The sequence below is a fragment of the Macaca fascicularis genome, chromosome 7 (assembly GCF_037993035.2).
Source record: "Macaca fascicularis isolate 582-1 chromosome 7, T2T-MFA8v1.1".
Taxonomy (NCBI): Eukaryota; Metazoa; Chordata; class Mammalia; order Primates; family Cercopithecidae; genus Macaca; species Macaca fascicularis.
Window position 1 is genome coordinate 69757353 of NC_088381.1, and position 21180 is coordinate 69778532.

At 42.0% G+C, this 21180-nt stretch overlaps 1 long non-coding RNA gene across 1 annotated transcript; it reads right to left on the reverse strand.

Moving 5' to 3' along the window:
• Positions 1-5177: 5177 nt before the first annotated feature.
• On the reverse strand, positions 5178-20873 carry LOC102116298 (uncharacterized). The gene is made up of 4 exons (XR_278974.5): positions 20690-20873; positions 17200-17289; positions 13784-13872; positions 5178-5488 (listed from the first exon to the last, which is right to left on the reverse strand). It is a non-coding gene; the product is annotated as an uncharacterized lncRNA (long non-coding RNA).
• Positions 20874-21180: the final 307 nt, after the last annotated feature.

Below are 21180 nucleotides of genomic sequence, written 5' to 3' on the forward strand. Positions count from 1 at the left end.
AGACCACGGTGAAAGCCCGTCTCTACTAAAAATACAAAAAATTAGCCGGGCGCGGTTGTGGGCGCCTGTAGTCCCAGCTACTCGGGAGGCTGAGGCAGGAGAATGGCGTGAACCCGGGAGGCGGAGCTTGCAGTGAGCCGAGATCGCACCACTGCACTCCAGCCTGGGCGACAGAGCGAGACTCCGTCTCAAAAATAAATAAATAAATAAATAAATAAATAAATAAACATATGCAAGTCAATAAATGTAATACATCACATAAATAGAATTAAAAACAAAAACCATATTATCATCTCAGTAGATGCAGAAAAAGGATTTGATAAAATCCAGCATCACTTTTTGATTTAAAAAAAAAACCCTCAACAAACTAGGCATAGAAAGTACTTAATACATTTTCAAATTAATAAAGTACTCAAATTAATAACAGCCATATATGACAAATCCACAGCCAAAACCATACTGAATAAGAAACAGTTGAAAGCATTTCCCTGAGAGCTGGAACAAGACAAGGATGCCCACTTTCACCACTTCTATTCAACATACTACTGTAAGTCCTAGCCAGAGCAATCATACAGGAGAAAGAAATATAGGGCATCCAAATTGGAAAAGAGGAAGTCAAACTATCACTGTCCACTGATGATATTATCATATACCTAGAAAGCCCTAAAGACTTCTCCAAAAGACTCCTAGATTTGATAAACTAATTCAGTAAAGTCTCAGATTACCAAATCAGGGTACACAAATCAGTAGCGCTGCTATACACCAACAATGGTCAAGCTAAGAATCAAATCAAGAACTCAATCCCTTTTACAACAGCTGGAAAAAAACAAAACAAAACAAAACAAAAAACCAAACCTAGGAATACACCTAACCAAGGAGATGAAAGATACCTGCAAGGAGAACTTCAAAACACTGTTGGAAGAAATCATAGATGACACAAATGGAAATGCATCCCATGTTTGTGGGTTGGAAGAATCAATCTTGTGAAAATGAACATACTGCCCAAAGAAATCTACAGATTCAATGCAATTCCATCAAAATACCAATATCATTTTTCACAGAATTAGAAAAACAATCCTAAAATTCATATGGAACAAAAAAGATCCAGAACAGTAAAAGCAATCCTATCAAAAAGAACAAATCTGGAGGCATCGCATTACCAAGACTTCAAGTTATACTACAAGGCTATAGTTACCAAAACAGCGTGGTACTGGTATAAAAGCAGGCACTTAGGCAAATGCAACAGAATAGGGGACCTAGAAATGAAGTCCAATACTTACAGCCAACTGATCTTCAACAAAGCATACAGAAACAAAAATTGGAGAAAGGACACCCTATTTAATAAATGGTGCTGGGAAAACTGGCTAGCCACATGTAGAAGAACGAAACTGAATCCTTACCACTCACATTATATAAAAATCAACTCAAGATGAATCAAAGACTTAAATCTAAGACTCAAAACCATAAAAATTCTAGAAGGTAACCTTAAAAAAAAACTCTTCGGGACATTGGCTTAGACAAAGAATTCATAACTAAAACCCCAAAAGCAACTGCAACAAAAACAAAAACAAATAAATGAGACCTGATTAAATTTAAAAGCTTCTGCACAGCACAAAAAAATAATCATCAGAGTAAGCAGATAACCCACAGATTAGGAGAAAATATTTGCACACTGTGTATCTGAGAAAGGACTAGTATCCAGAATCTAAAAGGAACTCAAAGAAGTCAGCAAGAAAAAAAAATAGCCCCATCAAAAAGTGGGCAAAAGATATGAATAAATATTTCTCAAAAGAAGATATACAAGTGGCCAACAAATATATGAAAAAATACTTAACATCAGTAATCATCAGGAGAATGCAAAACCACAATGAGATATCACCTTACTTCTGCCAGAATGGTCATTATTAAAAAGTCAAAAAAATAGATGTTGTCATGGAAGTAGTGAAAAGGGAAGGCTTATGCACTGCTGCTGGGAATGTAAATTATTACAACCTCTATGGGAAACACTATGGAGATTTCTTAAAGAAATCTAGATCTAAAAGTAGATCTACCATTTGATCCAGCAATCCCACTCCAGGGTATCTACCCAAAGGAAAATAAGTCATTATGTGAAAAAAACATGTACATGTATGTTTATTGCAGCCCAATTCACAATTGCAAAGATATAGAACCAATCTAAGTGCCCATCGACTAATGAGTGAATAAAGGAAATGTGGTATATATACACCATGGAATACTACTCTGCCATAAAAAGGAACAAAATAATGTCTGCAACAACTTGGATGAAACTGGAGGCTATTATTCTAAGTGAAGTAACTCAGGAATGGAAAATCAAACATCATATGCTCTCACTTATAAGTGGGAGCTAAGCTATGAGGACACAAAGGCATACAGAGTGATATACTGCACTTTGGAACCTCTGAACAGGGAGAGTAAGAAAAAGATGTAAGACAAAAAAACTACATATTGGGTTCGATGTACACTATTCAGGTGATGGGTGCACTAAAATCTCAGAATTCACCACCATATAATTCTTCCATCAGCCAAAAACCACCTGTACCTTAAAAGCTATTGAAATTTTTAAAAAATTAAAAATAAAAATAGATAAATTGGTTTTATTCATTCTTTAATAATGGGTTGGCTTTTTTTTCTTATGTGTATATCTTGTAATTTTTTTTTTTTTTTTTTTTACTGACTATTGGACAGTGTGTGTAGAATAAAGATGAAGATAAATAGTACTTATGCCTGAAAATGGATACACTTCTTTTTATTTTTTTGAGACAGAGTCTTGCTCTGTCACCCAGGCTGGAATGCAATGGTGCAATCTCGGCTCACTGCAACCTCTGCCTCCTGGGTTCAAGTGATTCTCATGCCTCAGCTTCCCGAGTAGCTGGGATTACAGATGCACACCACCACACCTGGCTAATTTTTGTATTTTCAGTAAAGACAGGGTTTCATCATGTTGTCCAGGCTGATCTCGAACTCCTGACCTCAGGTGATCTACCTGCCTGGGCCTCCCAAAGTGCTGGGATTACAGGCATGAGCTACTGCACCCTGCCACATTTACACATTTTTTAAATTGGTTATTAGTGGGGCAGGGAGGGTGAATCAATCTGGTCAGGAACTGAGAAGGAGATTTTGTTGCTATAGTTACCTTCAGTGTAACTAGTGAACCAGTGGCTTTAAATTCCTCTGGTGTGACCTTGTGCTTGGTGTAGGGGCTGGATGCTGGAGGGTTTTTCTAAATATCTCTTCTCCACCCTTAGCTTTCAGCCTTCCCGTGTGCATGCACTCTACACGGAGGATCTCCTCCCATGGTCTTGTCTCTTCCGCAGTAGGAAGCTGTGTTGCTTGTAACTCAGTGCTTGCTTGCCTGATTTTGTGGGGCAGGGGGAGGGACAGAAGGGGAAATTCTCTGTTGGAAGGAAGAGGATTTTCTGTTAAACTGGTGAGCTGTTTGTGCCTGGGTCTCAGAGGTGTGACTTTCTTACTGATCCTGCCTTTCTTCCCCACTGTAAGCCAAATTCTGCTTTTTTGCTTTAGGTCTTGTGCAAGACATAGCTTCCTGCACTTTCCCCACCAGTAGGAGGCTGCTGGTTGTATTGGTATAGCATTCATACTCAGAATGTTTTCCTACCCCTTTCCCTGGCATAAAAAGAATGTTGTCTTTGACCCTTCCCCCAGCTCCCTGGGTCCTCACTGTGGTGCTACCTCTCTGTTGGCTGCTTCTCCTTCAATAGCTCATGGCTTTGGTTCCATAGGGGAGAAGTCTCCTGTGGCAGGGACCAATTTCCTCCATCCTTCAGGTCTTAACCAACTAGAGAACTTTCTGTTCTCCCTCCTTGACTCAATCTTTCTTGTGAGCACTCAACAGAAGTCCATGGAGAAGAAACTACCAATAACTGTGAACTTCCCTGGTGTCTGGGATCCCAAGGTTTCTATACTGTCACTGTAGCCCATACTCAGCTTTTACCAAATCATTAAAAATTTTACTTGACTTCTTCTTACCTATTAATATGGCACCCGATGTTTCTACCACCCATGCTCTGCCCACAGGGGAGCCAATGTGTGGATCTTCTCTCTTCTCAGAGGGGCCGGTCTTTGCTTGAATTTCAGATGCTTAGTCACCCTCCAAACTCAATTCTCAGATGGGTTTAAGAAAAGTTATAATGTTGTAGTTTATCTGGCTTTTTCTTGTTATGTGGGAGTAATACTTTTTTAGCTTTCTATATCCTTGGTGAAAGTAGAGTCTATCTATATTTTTAACTCTTCTTTTTTTAAATTTTGAGATAGGGTTTCACTGTCACCCAGGCTAGAGTCCAGTGGCGCTATCACAGCTCACTGAAACCTCAGACTCTCTGGGCTCAAGAGATCCTCCCATCTCAGCTTCCCAAGTAGTTGGGATTACAGACACGTGCCACCACACCTGGCTAATTTCTTGCATTTTTAGTAGAGACGGGGTTTTGTTATGTTGCCCAGGCTGGTATCAAACTCCTGGGCTCAAGCGATCTACCCCTCTCAGCCTCCCAAAGTTCTGGGATTACAGGCATGAGCCACCACATCTGGCCTAACTCTTCATTTCTTAATTTAAAAATTTTTTGAAGAGATCCAAATTAGCGAAGTGATATCATATGTTAAATCTGGTTGATGGCTCCATGGCCTGGCAAATAATTTTTTAGCTGGTCACATCATCTTGAATTAAAATTTCATTTCCCACCTATCATGCAATTAGATGTGGCCATGTTACTACATTTTAGCCCACAAGATATGAATGAAAGTGTGGCATAAACATTCTTGGGAGTTTCTTTAGAGAGGAAGAGGATTTCCTGTGGGGTAGGATGTGGGTGAGATTTCTGGAGTTCCAACAACCATCTCGCAAACACAAAGGCATCCCAGGAATGGCACACCAGAGAGTTGGAAGTTATATCCCCAGTGATGATGATGCAGAACTGCCAAACCAGCCCTGGACTGACCATCTACAGACATAGTTTAGGTGAGAGAAAAATAAATGTCTTTCTCGTCTAAGCCAAAGTTATTGCCTGGAATGAAGGGGAACTCATTCTATTGCCACCCATCTTAGTCCAAACTGCCACACTTGGTGACATATTGTTTTGGTATGTTTGAATTATTTCATAATTTAAATGTTTAATTAAAGCAAAATTGCACAGACAGTAAAATATCAACAATATGTAAATATTCATTGAAGAAGAGAAATATATCAACATTGCTTCTCTCTGGGTAGTGAGATTATGTGTATTTTTTTTCTTTTATCCTTAGCCATGTCTATTCAACTTTTCCACATCGAGCATGATTCACTGAAGTTTTTGTTATACTGAAGCGTGGTTCTCCTCCTCTGCTGACACTGGTATGTCATCGCCTCTGGGCTGCTTAGAAGACTCCTTCAGCATGTGCTATTTCCACAGCACCTCTCTGCAACCTTCATCTTTCTTTGTGAGTCTCTTCCTCCTGACCATGTGGTAGCCCCATTCTGAAACCAGAATTATAAATAAATAAAGACTTGGATTTGCCTCTGTCTTTCCCCACACTTCATACTTCCTGCTCCTGTTCACCAAGGAGGAGATTTTCTCCCAACCAGTGACTTCAGCTTCAATTAGGAGTCCCAAAGAAATCCTGGCGCTCTTGGCTTTAGCATCCTTTCTCAAATGTCTTGGAATAACTGCCAGGCACTGTATTGGAGACCATAACATTACCTAGGATCCCTCAGGGACCAAGAACCACCGTCTCCTTGAAATCTGGATGATCTGCTACTTCACAATAAGTTCCAAACTCACAAAGGTATCCAAAGGTCAATAGGTCTGGCCTGAACACAAGGCGAGGAGCTTACCTGAAGAGGTAAGGACCAGGAGTTGGAGAGCACTGAGATATATCTTAGAAGTCTGCCTACCGCACGAGGCCTCACCATCAGGCCAAAAGTCCCTTTCAGTTTTTCCCAGGAGACCCAGCAGGACCTCAGGAAAACTGGACGCCAAATGACCCCTTTTGCTATCCCTACTTCTATATGTAGCAGCCCAGACACATTAATTTCTACTTTCCAAAGTCATTCTTCTGTCCTCTATTTGTCACACCATCAATTTTAGCTTGGGCTTTCAGAGAATGAAAATGGCAGACAGACAAAAGGAAAGCTTATCTGAAGTTTAAGATTTTAAGGATGCTGCCAGTTTCCAAAAGCAATTCTACCCTGGTCAAATAAAATCCTTATTCTGCTTGTCCAGGATACTTGACCCAGAGCCCAACAAGGCAGTATTCCCGTTCACACTCACTGAAGCCACTCTGTCTTCCTGAAAGGGTTATCTTGGCCCTAGTCTGTAGCTCAGCTCCTACAGAGGGACTTAAAAGGAAACAACAGTTCTTGGTCCAAAGCAATAAAGAGACAAGTGAGTCATAACAGTCTGGGTTCTTCACCAGCATAAGCAGTTCCATGAATCGCCTCTATAAAAACCCTGCCCTTCTAGCCCAAGCCGTGTTCCAAGTGCCAAAACCTTCCATTCAAGGGTTTTATAACTCAGCCCTGTGCTCAGAAATGTCACTGCACATAAGAGGGCCTTTGATCTCTGGCCATACCCAAGCCCACAGTCTGCAGCGAAGCATGCTTTGATAAGTATCTAAAGAGAAAAGCACTTTGGTTTCCTCTCATCTATTTCTTTCTACTTTTAATAAGCTGCTTAGCTTCAGGCATCTGCCCTCTGCCCTCCAAGCTTCATCTCAACCAGAAGTAAAACAGGCCTGTGGTTGTGTGCTTTGAGAGCTCATGAAATAACAATACTGGTAGCAAACACCCATAAAGGGCTTACTATGTGCCAGGCACCATCCTAAGTAGGTTATCCTATGTAGGTTTTTACAGATGAGGGAATGGAAGCATAGAAAGGCACTGAGTGACTAGCTTTCTGACGAAGTCACAGTCAGAGAAACAGAGCTAGAAGTTAAAATCAAGCAATGCATCTCCAAAATGCATCTTACCCCTGCGCAATGAAAGAGAATACAAGTCCCCTCAGAGACGGGGAAATATGAAGTCAGAAATGCGAGTATTCCTTTAATAAGAGAGAACATTTGCAGCAAACTCCTTCATTCTAGAAACACTTTCTTTTTCCAGGCACTGGGTTAGAAATCCCTTCAGTAAGAAAACTAAATGGGCAAGCCTTTAAACCAAACCAAAATGTGTCCTGAGCTTTCAATGAATCAAATTGAACTCAAGGCCCCAAGTCTGAATAAATTATACCCTAAGATCTGTCAGAAGCAGTAGATTTCTTCTGTTGAGTTTTTCTTCCATTCAATAGAAAGACATAAGAGCTCTGCTGCGGCCGGGCGCGGTGGCTCACGCCTGTAATTCCAGCACTTTGGGAGGCCGAGGCAGGCAGATCATGAGGTCAGGAGATCAAGACCATCCTGACTAACACAGGGAAACCCTGCCTCTACTAAAAATACAAATAAAAAATTAGCCGGGCATGGTGGCGGGCACCTGTAGTCCCAGTTACTGGGGAGGCTGAGGCAGGAGAATGGCGTGAACCTGGGAGGCAGAGCTTGCAGTGAACCGAGATTGCACCCCTGCACTCCAGCCTGGGTGACAGGGAGAGACTCTGTCTCAAAAAAAAAAAAAGAGCTCTGTTGCTGCCCAATTGCTTTATTAATATATATATGTATGTGTGTGTGTGTGTGTGTGTGTATATATATATATATATATATATTTTTTTTTTTTTTTTTTTTTGAGACAGAGTCTTGCTCTGTCGCCCAGGCTGGAGTGTAGTGGCAGAATCTTGGGTAAGTGCAACCTCTGCCTCCCAGGTTCAAGTGATTCTTCTGCCTCAGTCTTCCAGGTAGCTGGAATTACAGGCTCCCACCACCATGCCCAGCTAATTTTTGTATTTTTAGTAGAGACAAGGTTTCACCATGTTGTCTATGCTGGTCGCAAACTCCTGACCTCAAGTGATCTGCCCACCTCAGCCTCCCAAAGTTCTGGGATTACAGGCATGAGCCACCACACCCAGCACAGAAACTTTCTTACTCATTTGAATTGAAAATTTCTATGTTTTTAAAGCATGTTTTCATTAAGTGTGGAAATTCATAAAATATGGCTAGGGAGGAAGACGGTGTTCACAAACTAGATTTATAATCTATCATTTCAAACATCACTGTATTCAAAAATTAGTTAACTAAAATTCACTCCAGAGAAGTTTGTATGTACAAATAGTTGTTATAACAAAAACTACCTTTCTTTTCTCAATCCATGTCATGTGGATCTAAGCCCCTCCCTCAGAAATGGGGTGGGCATGTGTGTCCTCTTGGTGAGACCACTCTATCGCCCTAGCCAATGCGATTGCTTCAGAGATGGTTACGTAGCCCTAACTGGACCATTAAAAGTCTCCATACGAATTATTGAGAGACAGAGAATTCAAAAAGAACTCAGCATATAAAAACTGCTGGAGTTAATAAGCAAGTAAAATGTTAATACAAGACTGTAACTGCCCCAGGTCACCAGATGGGGGAGAGTGCACCTGAAAAGAAGCCAATACAGAAGAAAGCAGATAGAAATAGCTTCCAGTGATCCTGTGGGGGCCTGGATCCAGCTGTACCTGAATCTCCTCCAATGCTGTGCAGTTAAGTATGCCAGTATGTTTTTTCTGCATTTAAATCTGTGCATTGGGCTTCTGCTTCTTGTAACCTAGGGAGTCCTGACTAGTTCCTAGGAGCAGGTGTGGTTCCAGATCCTGTTCAGTTACTACTGACCACAGCAGGTAGTGTGAAATGACACCCCAGAGAGCTGTATATTTCAAAGCCACACCCACATTCTGGGTGTGCCTGTGAAAGCAATCCAGCAGCAGTGTGCACAGCTGGGGCTGACTTAAGAGCTCCTAGGAAGGCCCAACCCTACAGCTAAAGGTCATGTAAAGACATTGTGGAGAGATGATAAACAACACACACATGCGCACTCAGTAGGCAAAAATACCACATATATTCTTCTCTGAAGAAATAACCATGAGCAAAGTATGGATATGAGTCAGTCACTGACTATAATTAGGGGCTTCCCTCCCACTCCAGTAACATCTGAATCAAGGCAGAGAATATTCCAGCAGTCCAGCAGTTGGAAAAGAACTAACCACATCTTTCTTGATGTTTCTCGTGACTCGGTCCTTGCAGAACAGGCCACTGCAAGTCAGAAAACAGCTTCCTAGGAGAATTTAATACTGAGGAATTGGGAGTTTCCTCGCCCCTATCAGAACCAGAATAATTCTATCTTAAGCCTTAGGGTTTGGGGCTCAACATAACTCAAGCATCCACTCTAGGAATCCCCCCATCTGCTGCATAACTTTGGGTCCATTTGTATTTCAAAACTCTACTATGACTAGATATCCATATGCAGAAGAATGAAACTAGACCCCTATCTCTCACCGTATATAAAAATCAAATCGGCCGATTGCGGTGGCTCCCACTGGAATCCCAGTACTTTGGGAGGCCGAGGCGGGAGGATCACCTGAGGTTGGGAGTTCGAGACCAGCCTGACCAACATGGAGAAAGCCTGTCTCTACTAAAGCTACAAAACTAGCCTGGCATGGTGGCACATGCCTGTAATCCTAGCTACGTGGGAGGCTGAGGCAGGAGAATTGCTTGAACCCAGGAGGCAGAGGTTGTGGTGAGCTGAGATCATGCCATTGCATTCCAGCCTGGGCAATAAGAGTGAAACTCAGTCTCAAAAAAAAAAATCAAATCAAAATGGATTAAAGACTTACATCTAAGACCTGAAGCCATAAAACTACTAAAAGAAAACACTGGGGAAATGTTCCAGGACATTGCCCTGGGCGAATGTTTCCTGAGTAGGACCTTAAAAGCACAGGCGACCAAAGCAAAAATAGACAACTGGGAACATCTCAAGCTAAAAAGTTTCTGCACAGCAAAAGAAACAATCAACAAAGTGAAGAGACAACTCACAGAGGGGAGAAAATATCTGCAAACTGCCCATCTGACAAGGGATTAATAACCACAATATATAAGGAGCTCAAACAACTCTACACCAAAAAAAGAAAAATCCGATTTAAAAATGGGCAAAGGATCTGAATAGATATCTCTCAAAAGAAGACATACAAAATGAGGCCAGGCACAGTGGCTCATGCCTATAATCCCAGCACTTTAGCAGGTCGGAGCGGGCAGATTGCTTGAGGTCAGGGGCTCAAGACCAGCCTGGCCAATATGGCAAAATCCCCATCTCTACTAAAAATACAAAAATTAGCTGGGTGTGGTGGCACGTGCCTGTAATCCCAGCTACTCGGGAGGCTGAGGCAGGAGAATTGCCTGAACCTGGGAGGCGGAGGTTGCAGTGAGCCGAGATCGTGCCACTGCACTCCAGCCTGGGCAACAGAGCAAGACTCTGTCTCAAAAAATGACATATAAATGACCAACAGTTATATGAAAAAATCCTTAGTCTCCTTACTCATAACAGAAATGCATATCAAAACTACAATGAGATATCATCTCGCCCCAGTTAATATAGCTCTTATCCAAAAGGCAGACAGTAACGAAAGTTGGCAAGGATGTGGAGAAAGGGGAACCCTTTCTCACTGGTGGTGAGAATACAAATTAGTACAGACAAGGTGGAGAGCAGCATGAAGGTTCACAAAAAATCTGAAAATAGAATTACCATATGATCCAGCAATCCCACTGTTGGATACATACCCAAAAGAAAGGAAATCACTATGTTGAAGAGATATCCACTCTCTTATGCACTCTTATCTGCACTCATGTTTATGGCAGCACTATTCACGGCCAAGGTAGAGAATCAACCTAAATGTTCACCAACAAATGAATGGATTTTAAAATGTGATACACATACACAATGGAATATTATTTGGCCATGAAAAAAGAATGAGATCCTGTCATTTGCAACAACATGGATGGAACTGGAGGACATTATGTTAAGTGAGATAAGCCAGGCACAAAAAGACAAATATCACGTTATCACTCATATGGGGGAGCAGAAAAAAAATTGAACTCTTGGAGATAGAGAGTAGAAGGATGGTTACCAGAGGCTGGGAAGGGTAGTGGGGTCAGGGACAAAGAGGAGTTGGTCGATGGGTAAAAAATACAGTTAGGTAAAAAAAATGAGATCTAGTATTTGACATAACAATAAGGAAACAATAGTTAACAATAATTATTTCATATTTCAAAATCAATGAAAGAGTAGAATTGGAATGTTCCTAACACAAAGAAATGATAAATGTTTGAAGTAATGGATATTCCAATTACCCTGATTTGATCATTACACATTACATGATTGTATCCAAATATCACATGTATCGCCATAAATACATGCAACTATTATGTATCCATAAAAATTAAAAAAATTTTTTTTAAATTGTGTTACAATATAGAGAAGAATGTATAAAATGTATGTGTACACTTTTATTTGAGACAGTGTCTCATTTAGTTGCCCAGGCTGCAGTGCAGTGATGTAACCTTGGCTCACTTGCAGCCTCAACTTCCTGGGCTCAAGTGACCCTCCCACCTCAGCCTCCCAAGTAGCTGGGACTACAGGCACTTGCCACCACACACAGCTAATTTTTGCATTTTTTTATAGAGATGGGATTTCACCATGTTGCTCAGGCTGGTCTCAAACACCTGAGCTCAAGCGATCTGCCCTCCCCGGCCTCCCAAAATGCTGGCATTACAGGCGTGAGCCACCAGGCCCAACCTACACTTTCAAAATAGTAAGAATTACACAACGATGTACCCACCACCTAGGCTGAAAAATATTAATACATTACAAGTCATTTTAAAGTGCACTCCCTGCCCTTCCCGAATTGCTCTCTGTTCTCCCTCACTCCCCAGAGAATTAACCGCTGTTCTGACTTTAATGCTACGCATTCCTTTGCATTTTATTAAGTTGTAGCACAAATGTATGTACCCCTAAGAAATAATTGTTTCATTTTGAAAAACTCAGCAGTCAGCACAACCCTAGCCCTGTACAGAACAGATAATATCGGCCGGGCGCAGTGGCTCATGCCTGTAATCCCAACAATTTGGAAGACCCAGGTGGGCGGATGAGGAGGTCAGGAGATGGAGACCACCCCGGCTAACACGTTGAAACCCCATCTCTACTAAAACTACAAAAAAAAAAAAAAAAAAAAAAAATAGCCGGGCATGGTGGCAGGCGCCTGTAATCCCAGCTACTCGGGAGGCTGAGGTAGGAGAATGCCATGAACCCGGGAGGCAGAGGTTGCAGTGAGCCGAGATCCCTCCACTGCACTCCAGCCTGGGCGACAGAGAGAGACTCCGTCTAAACAAACAAACAAACAAACAACAACAACAACAAAACCCAGATAATATCACAACTTTTAGATGAAGGCTTCCAAGAAAAGAAAAGCTGAAGATGTCTCCAGGTCACACTTTGTCTCCAGCTGCCCTGAATGTTTATGAGAGCCCCTTCCAGTGAAGTCGTAGGGCCAGGCATACCAGTGAGTCCTCAGTAACATAGGACTTGCCACAATTGGGCCATCAGATAGGACTGTCCTGTGGGCCAGGCAAAGGATGTCTAGCATTCTGAATGGATGGACTATACTCTGAATTGAGTATTTTCTTCTTCTAAACCTGCCGTAACCTGACCTCAGTCCTTGCCAACTAGCCTTCAGGAGTCAATGAAAACAGAAAAAATCTGTGGGGTGAAATAAATGACCTTAGAAGGTCTAAGCAGCAGTGATGTAGGAATTTCATCAATATGTGGTCAAGACAAGATTAGAAGCTAGTATGAAACCCAGGCATGCTTTCCTAAAGTTGAAAAAAAAGTAAATGTCAGCAGAGGAATTGTTGATGACAGCACTCAGTCTGTCTCTCTAGTCAACTCCTCTAATCTGCACCACTGGCACAACTCTCATTCTGGGATCTCCTCATCCTCCAGGGGACTCTCTTCTAACTGGATCTCCTAATTCCTCTTAAGAAAGGTTGCATAAGACCCAATTTTACAGATTTTACACATCTGAAAATGTAGTTTTCCACCTCTCAAATTGAAGTGATAGTTTATGTATAGAAATCTAGAATGGAAATAATTTTCCTTCAGAATTTTGAAGGCACTGCTCTTATTTTCTTGTCTTCAAGGTTGTGACTCAAAAGTTCAAAGCCACTTTTGTTACCAATCCTTTGTATGATAAATACAAAAAAATGATATTTTTTTTCCTTTGGAAGGTTGTAGAAACTTATTTGTTCCCAGTGTTCTGAAACTTCACAATATGGGCATTGTTGTAAATCTGTCTTTACTCATTTTGTTGTAAATTCAACAGACCCTTCCAATCTGACAACTCGTGTCTTTTAATGCAGAGAAATTTTCTTGAACTATTTCTTTGATGATTTCCTCCTCTTTGTGTTCTCTGTTCTTTCACTCTGGAAACTCACATTATTCAGATATTAGATCTCCTGATCCTTTAACTTTCTTACGCTTTTAGCTTAGTTTCTATTTCTATATTTTTTATTCTACTTTCCAGGTGATTTCGTTTTCTTCTACTGAGTTTCTAGTATCAAGTTTTTAATTTCCAGAAGCACATTTTTGTCCTCCAAATATTTCTTTTTATAGATAGCATCTTGATTTTTTTTCCATAGATGGAGTATCCTTTCCTTTCTTTCTGAGGGTTTTAATAATAGGTTATTTTCTATTACTTCATTTTCTCCCTGTCTTGCCTGTGTATTCTCTAAGCTGTTGTGGGTTTTTTGCTTGTTTCATTCCAACCTATCATGTTAGAGACTTTCTCAGATAACTAGTACTTCTTGGCCATCTACTTATACTAACCAGTAGAGAAGAAAACCTGATTTGAAACTCTGAGCACATGATGAGCTTTGTTGACTTTGAACTTCATTCTAGGATTGTATAGATGGTACCTGTTGGGATAAAACACTGATGTCAGTATATTCAGGCATTTTTTTCTTGATCTTGTCAATTTCTTAAAGAAAAGCCTTCTATCCTCCTGCCTAGAGGTAATGTCCTTGGTACTAATGTTCTTGTTGGAGGAACAAGACAATGAGTCCCTTCATTCTGGATTTTTTTTTTTAAGACAGAATCTCCCTCTGTCACCCAGAATGGAGTGCAGTGGTACAATCTCAGCTCAATGCAACCTCCACCCACCAGGCTTAAATGATTTTCATGTCTCAGCCTCCCAAGTAGCTGTGATTACAGGTATGTCCCACCACACCCAACTAAGTTTTGTATTTTCAGTAGAGACAGAGTTTTGCCGTGTTGGCCAGGCTGGTTTCCAACTCCTGGCCTCAAGAGATCTGCCCTCCCAAAGTGCTGGGATTACAGGCATGAGCCACCACACCCGGCCTCCATTCTGAATTGAGTGTGCATATAGCCATTCAATCCCTGTTTTTGGCATGGCATTCACTGGTATTGTGCTCACACTTGAGACAAATAAGTCTCAAGTATCCCATCCAAAGGCTTCTCTGTTTGATCCCTTCAGAGACTAAAACTTCAGACCTCTGGACGGGCAAGGGCAGTCATGAGTGACAGGACAAACATAATTTTACTGTTTCACTAGGTTCACTTTTGTATGGCTTTGCCGTTTACAGTTTTTCAAGTTCAGATTCTTCAACTATATTTCTACTGCCCTAATTTATTCTCACTAACTGTTGAAAAGTTCCACACAAATGCCCTCTGCAGAAACTCCCCTAAAACCACCTGTGAGAAACATACATGAACACCTTCTCCAGCTATTGAGAGTCATTGGCTGTAAGCAGGAAAAAGGGTTAAATATTGGCTGGAAAAATCTCTCTCATTATGCAAGTCCATTCCATCTGTGGTTACTTCCTGTTCATTCTGCTATCAGAAGAGCCCCCTGTGGTCAAAAAAGCTCCACTTGATGACTTTCTAGGTTTTTTTCCTAGATCGATATTCTATGTCCGCATAGACTGGTTAAGATATTCATATACATCGTCTTATTTGTTCCTTACAACAATAGCCCTGAGAATTAGGAAGGTTGAGTAGCATTAGTATTATTATTACCCCTTTACAGATGTGAAAACTTAGGCTGAAAGAGGTTGCATCACTTGTCAAAGATCAGATCATGCCAGGCGCGATAGCTCACACCTGTAATCCCAGCACTTTGGGAGGCTGAGGCGGGGGAGGGGGGTGGGTGGGTCACCTGAGGTCAGGAGTTCGAGACCATCCTGGCTAACACGGTGAAACCCTGTCTCTACTAAAAATACAAAAAATTAGCCGGGCGTGGTGGTGGGCACCTGTAGTCCCAGTTGCTTGGGAGACTGAGGCAGGAGAATGGCGTGAACCTGGGAGGCGGAGCTTGCAGTGAGCCAAGATTGTGCCATTGCACTCCAACCTGGGGGACAGAGTGAGACTCGGTTTCAAAAAAAAAAAAAAGTTAGCTGGGCGTGGTGGCTCACACCTGTAGTCCCAGCTACTCTGGCGCCTGGGGCAGGAGAATGGCTTGAACCGAGGAGGTGGAGGTCACACTACTGCACTCCAGCTTGGTCAACAGAGCGAGACTCCATCTCAAAAAAAAAAAAGAAAAAGAAAATCAGATTATATGCAAGAAATAAGGCCAGGGTTACGCAGACCTCTGCCCCTTAGGCACATGCTACCTACTATACCACACTGCTTCACACAAATTGGCAGTCTTTATTTAAATTTTCACAGACCAATTTTGTTGTTGTTGTTGTTAGAGACAACATCTTGCTCTGTCACCCAGGCTGGAGTGCAGCCGTGTGATCACAGCTCACTGCAGCCTGAAACTCCTGGGCTCAAGCCATCCTCCTGCCTCAGCCTCCCGACTAGCTGGGACTACAGGTCCCTCCCGACTAGCTGGGACCACGCCTGGCTCAGGCCAATTTTAACGAGGAGAAAACTTACAGATCTAGAACAAAAGCTGAGCTCTCTTTTCACAATTTGTGCATTTCCTCTTAGAAAAAAAAAATATGAGTGGTTCATTTCAAAAGTCTAGAGCTCTTGCCCTTGAATTATAGCATTGAAGTCACCTTATGATGTGGTGGCTAAGGTGCTAGGAGGCTCAGTGAGAACTTACCCTGCAGACAATGGATGTGGCTTCATGGCCAAACAGGTGCCCAAACTCTGTGTTTCCATTTTCTTCTATGCCTCAGTCAGCCCAGGTTTGCCCTACTGTCTTATTATTCCTTTTCAGTTGAGCATAGTCAGTACTGAAAACAAGTCACAACTTTTGAGTTTTACTTAGTTACAAAGACTATTTACTAGTTTTGAGGAAAGATACTAATTGTGTGGAGCTTCCAAATCCCTGCTCCTTGAGTTTGACTATCTGGATTACATTAAAGATACAACGGATGCATAGAGACATCCAATGAACAGAAGTTATACGTAAATTACATTTTTGGAACTTGGAATATATTTTCCCATAGGGAAATTGTATTGTGCTTTTTTAAAAGGCATGGCTAAATGATTAAATAAATGGATAATAAAGTTCCCAAGCTAGCATACAAAAGCCTGTTAAGTGTGTTTTTAACTCATAATATACCTAAAGTATAATGCCAAGTTAGTATTTCAGATACATTTGGTTCTGGGCACTAAATGTGGTTTTCACAGGAAGACACATTTTTCCAAGTGGAAACACTTCTAGTGCCTAAACAATGTAAGGGCAAGAGACCTAACATTTAGCTTCTGCAAAGTATTAAGGACACTGAGTCACAAAATGGTTAATGACATTTAGGGTGTATTAATGCTATGCTCAAAGACATGTAGGCAGAGCCAGAATTTAAGCCGAGGTTTATCTCAGCCTGTGTTGTTTCTGCTAAGCTTAGTTATCTCTGTTGGTTTATATTCCAAATGTTCTGAACTGAGGACTACTTGTCTCCCCCACCCCCACCCACTTCCTGTGGTACAGTAAGGGGTGAGATAAAGGACGGTACTCCAGAACAGCCAACCTCAAACTTGAACAGGCATCAGAATCACCTGGCAGTCTTGTTAACCAAGATTTCCGGGCCCCATTCCTTGTGTTTCTAATTCAGCAGGTCTGAGTGGGGCCTGAAAATTTGCATTTCTGACAAGCTCCCAGGTGATTCTAATGCTGCTGGTCCAGGGACCATGCTCTGAGAATTCATTAGGGCTTCCCTAATAAGTCATCTCGACAAATAACCAATCCTTGAAACAATCAGTGATTTTCATAACTGGTAACAAGGAATGATGAAATTCACTGAATCTTGAAAAGCTATAATTATGATTAGTACCTGAAGGGAACGAGCAGGCCATGGAGAGACAATATAGAAAGGAAACAAATATTCTCAGCAAGGTTGCACTCCATGCATAGATTTCATTTTCTGCAAACAAGAAAAGAAGCAAACAATACAGAAATCAGCAGGGAACATTGGGCTTTGAAGATCAAAGCAATAATCGAGCATGGTGGCAACAGCATGACAACTGCAAAACAATTGAGTTTACCCCATTTTTATCCCCATGCCTAGAGGGAAGCTTAATCAGCAACACATATTTATTGAGTTCTTACAGTGTGGTCAAACAGGAGTGGGTAAAAGCATGGGGAATGGTTCTTGACCTCAACAAGTTACAGTGATGCCTCATTGATCAGTTTCTTTGGGGAAGGAAGCATGCCACGAAGTAAAATTCCCAAATAAGTAAAGCTAACTCCTTAACGTACTCAAATGTTATTTGAAGTATATTTTTTATTTTAAAAAAAGTCTTCTGGCCAACCGCAGTGGCTCACGCCTGTAATCCCAGCACTTTGGGAGGCTGAGGCAGGCAGATCACCTGAGGTCAGGAGTTTGAGACCAACCTGACCCACACGGTGAGACCCCATCTCTACTAAAAATACAAAAATTAGCTGGGCGTGGTGGCACACACCTGTAATCTCAGCTACTCGGGAGGCTGAGACAAGAGAATCACTTAAACCCGGGAGGCGGAAGATGCAGTGAGCCGAGACTGCGCCATTGCAGTCCAACCCGAGCAAGAAAAGCAAATCTCTGTCTTAAAAAAAAAAAAAAAAAAACAACTTTCTGAAATCTATACCATCCTACCACTTTAAACCGAACACAAAAACATGGTTTAAGTTTTTCTTGATGATTCTAGGCCAGCACTACAGATACTCCCTTTAGAATATTAAGTAATCATCATAGGCTATTGAGGAAGTATGTTACTGTTTACCCTACATTTAAAGAGCTTAAGGCTGGACTTAGTATTTGAATTTTCTCCATCGATTGCCATCTTATCTCTGCCTTTATTGGTCTACCTTCTAATAGCTCCACTTCACTTCTTATATGCTGTTTCTTCTCTGCTATGGATTAAAAGCATCTGAAGTTTGTAAGAACCAAGCCTATGAGCGAGGGCCTGAGTATTTTACCTACAAATCGATTGAGTTTTAGGGGCTGGCCTTGTCATTTCTTTTTTTTTTTTTTTTTTTTTGAGACGGAGTCTGGCTCTGTTGCCCAGGCTGGGGTGCAGTGGCCAGATCTTAGCTCACTGCAAGCTCCGCCTCCCGGGTTTACGCCATTCTCCCGCCTCAGCCTCCCGAGTAGCTGGTACTACAGGCGCCCACCACCACGCCCGGCTAATTTTTTGTATTTTTAGTAGAGACGGGGTTTCACCGTGTTAGCCGGGATGGTCTCTATCTCCTGACCTCGTAATCCGCGCATCTTGGCCTCCCAAAGTGCTGGGATTACAGGCATGAGCCACCGCGCCTGGCCAATGGCCTTGTCATTTCATTCCTGACAAGTTCTTACGTGATCCTGATGCTGCAGGTCAAGGAACCACACTTTGAGAACTTATTAGAGCTTCCCTAATGAGTCATCTCTACAAATGCAAATATTTCTTCCCTTAGTGCAGGAAGCCAGTTTGAAGGCTTCTAAATATACCTTCACTTCGAGAGGATGTTTGGCCCAAAGGAAAGGATGCTTCCTTTCTCCTGAACAAGCCCGTATAGGGCCCTATTTTCACCTTCAGAAATTTTCTCAGTATTCAGTACAGGATCATATTACCTGCCCCAAAATTTGTGTTACCTACTTATTGGATGATAAATAAATAAGGGTTGTATAAATGCACATAAATGAGCACTCCCCATAAGCCGGGTACCAAGTAGATGCTTTCATCTGTCATCTCCTCTAACCCTCACACACACCTTATGAGCTGGGAATGAATAGCTCATAGTCCAAGCTCAGGAGGGGACAGTCAATGACCCACTCATTCAAGGTCATAGTAAGTGGCATAGCTGAGATTCCAACTCAAATCTTCAGACCCTGAGGCCAACATGCTTTCCATTAGACCACAGCAACTGCCTTATTGAGAGCAAACCAAATGTTGGGGTGCAAGGAAAGATGGCAATTCAGTTTTTAAAAAGATGAATCCACAGCAAGCATAATGGCACCTCCACCCACACCCAAACCCATGGTAGACAGTGTTCTTTCCTGCTGCGTGTAGACAACCTCAGATCTCTTTCTCTAGAAGCCAGAACGAATTAGTTAGAAGAGGCGTAGAATACAAACCCACATGCCTTAGCTTCACTTGTCTGGAAATTTCACTTGGTGGTGTCTCACTGAGAACCAGTTCACTAAGGGCCAGGCGTGGTGGCTCACACTTGTAATCCTAACGCTTTGGGAGGCTGAGGTGGATAGAACACCTGAGGTCAGGAGTTCCAGACCAGCCTGGACAACATGGTGAAACCCCGTCTCTACTAAAAATACAAAACTTAGCTGGGCACAGTGGCAGGCGCCTGTAATCCCAGCTACTCAGAAGGCTGAGGGAGGAGAATTGTTTGAACCCAGGAGGCAGAGGTTGCAGTGAGCCGAGATCGTGCCTCTGCACTCCAGCCTGGGTGATAGAGGGAGCCTCTGTCTCAAAAAAAAAAAAAAAAAAAAAAAAAATATATATATATATATATATATATGTATATGTGTGTGTGTGTGTATAGATATATATATTTCTAGCATAAGAATGATGAAACTCTTCTTAAAATATTTTATTTTTTTTCCAAATAGTTGTTTCTAACTATAAAAGTAAAACATGTTTATTACAGAAACATTTGGAAATTACCACAAGTATGAAGAAAAAACTTTCTTCCCCTATCCTTATAGGGGGACTTTCTGTAGAACTGACAAATTATACCTTATCCCATCCTACACCAGTGGTTCTCAACCAGGGGGCAATTTTGCCCCTCAAGTTGACACTGGCAATGTCTGGAGGTATTTTGGGTTGTCACAGCTTGGGAGTGCTGCTGGCATCTCGTGGGTAGAGTCCAGGGATGCTGTTAAACAGCCTGCAATGCACAGGACACTTGGCCTCCCCGTCAGCAAACTATGAGACAGCCCAAGACGTCAGCGGTGCCACGGTTGAGAAACTGTTTTAGATTGCAGCACACGTAAAGGAAGGATTTCTGGTTCCTTGCAGATGTTTGCTGCCTCTCTATCACCTTAGTAAAATAAAGTTGAGGGAACTGAAACCGCTGGCTTTGGGTCTGTTTCTGGGTGTGCACACACAGGCTACAGAAGTCTCACTAGTTTCAGTTATCACTGGCTGCAGAACTTTTTTGTTTTCTTCCAGCCCAGATGACCTGAAGAAGCATAGATGCTACCCATAGATGAATGTGGCCTTTGGCTCTGCTCACACAGTTTCTCTTTAATCAAAGAAAGACCACAGTAAAGGATATTTACAAGGAAAGGGAAAGTGAAAGGGCGAGGAGAGAAGAGCAGAATCACCAAGGAAAACTCCTCCTACCATGGTCTCTGCAGCCAGCCTCCTTCTCACTGATGTCGGTGTTCTCACAATCCTTTCGCTCCTATTATTTAGTGACCTCGCCACTCTAAGTGTGGTGTCCAGTGCAGCAGAATTGGCACCACCTGGCATCTCCTTAGAACTGCACAATCTCAGCCCTCCCCAGACCCTCAACTCAAAACTCTGCATTTTAACAAGATGCCCACGTGATTTGGCATATGCACATTAACATTTGAGAAGCACTACTCTGAGTTTTCCAAAAGGCAAAATAAAACCGCAGAGTGAACAGCTGCAAAACAGATGCAAAGTTAATCACGTGGGGTCACATACGACTCCTCCAGGGGATTTATGCCTCTCTGTGGATAGTAGCTGGTAATATACAAAACAGAAGTTTGAAGGAATATGTGGAAAAAAGTAAATGCTGTGCTACAGTCCTTTGAGTGCCCTAAAGGGATTCACTCTGGGTTAGAGGAAATGCCGTGCCTAGCCCCTGA